Raw genomic sequence first — 1,812 nt, 5'->3', positions numbered from 1 at the left:
AAAACGTGTACGATGTGCGATATGAATCAAAACAAAACGAACATGCATGTATAGATATTGATCTGACAAAATCTTTGATAAGGAATGTTTCCTTGATTCTGTTCGTGTCAATGTTTATCTTGTATCGGAACATACGAAAGACCACCGATAAACATGTTTGAGATGTGTCCTTTTTTGCAATCGTGACCCGAAAAGATTGAACCGATATACAACTAAAACTATTTAATCACTATTATCGTAGTAACAACATTTTGAATTCGCGTACAACCAAGAAAATGCTAGTTTTCTTTTCGAAATAATATACAATATACGGCACAATATTTTTACCGCAACACATATTGCCACACAATTCTTAATTTAACTCAAATAATCAGAAGCACATGTTTAACTTAAATGTTGTTTGTTTTGTAAAATCTTAAATCACGAACATTTATTCTAAAGCATTTGTACAGTATAGACCAGTATTAACGCTCTAGCTCGTTTTCAAAGGTTACATGCTAAGATTACCGGTATATCATTAAAGCCCGGATTTGTATCTAGTAGAAAAATAAACAAACAACGAAAACCAGTAATTTTACTTTTGAATTCGTAAAGGTAAACACGACTTTGAAAAGTATTTAGTTGATTTTCTTATATAATATAAGTATTACAACTGCATACATGTTTAACCATTTAAAAAAGCATTATCATGACGGGAGATTAAAAAAAAAAAAACGAGACCTTCCATTATTTTCACATTTTAAGTGTCGCATTTTCTGGTGATGATATTACGCATTTCGAACACGTGTTTCTAGACTTTACATATTGCTTTTTGTTGTGTCTTTTGTTTATTCAATAATTTATGCACTGTATTCACTATGATACTCATATCACGGAAGTACTGAAAACTGATTTATTCAATACATTCGAAATTATATATATTCCGGAATGGCGACATAGCTTTCTCGAGCTGTGAACATGGACAATTATTACATATACTTAATATTACTTGATGTATTTTGGTCAATCATGTACTAAACCGGCTATGGTCTTTGATCTTCATAATTTTCAAACAAATTTACGGAAAGCATCTGTGCATCTTAATCAAAGAACTTCTTTAAAGTCGAGAGACAATCAATGACAATAACAGAACAGAACAGAACAAAACAGAACAAAACGTTTATTTTCACCCAAGTATATATACAAAACATATTGTTTGTTTTTAAGTCCAAATCAGTTTACCAAACATCTATAGAACCATTGAAGCGCACTAAGTGTTATACGATCAGTTCGTGCTGTTGTTTTTGCTGTACAAAATAAGTAAAAAAAATTATGAAAATTAACGATAGCCTAATCTATTTTTAAAATTAACAATAATTTCAAGAGTATTTGTAAAGCTAAATTTCAAGATATTACAAGATAAAGGTACATTTACATCCGAATTGAGTACGTATGTGAATTTTTAATTTATATGAAAATATGCTTTTACTTCTGATTTAAGATAAAGGTGGCATGTTTATCATTTATTCTTTAAATCTGTCCTGATACAGGATAAATAATAAACACGACATTTCTACAGATTTACATCTAGATGCATGTTCATTTTGTTAAGATTTATATTAATGGAAAGCTATATCTTGGTTAAAGCAGTATTGTTTCTCTAATGCCCGTGGGTGACAATTCCTCTGTTTCAGTCTCTGTAAGTGAAATCGCGCCCAACTCCCCCCCCCCCCCCCCTTGCACAGGTGTGAGGGCCAAATAAACGTTCCCTATTCTTCCGATCATTATCACCGTTAATTGAGTAGAACTGTTATAAAACTGATTTCTTAAATA

This window comes from Dreissena polymorpha, chromosome 15 (genome assembly GCF_020536995.1).
Source record: "Dreissena polymorpha isolate Duluth1 chromosome 15, UMN_Dpol_1.0, whole genome shotgun sequence".
NCBI lineage: Eukaryota > Metazoa > Mollusca > Bivalvia > Myida > Dreissenidae > Dreissena > Dreissena polymorpha.
The sequence above is the reverse complement of the archived record's forward strand: the minus strand, read 5'-3'. Positions refer to the sequence as shown.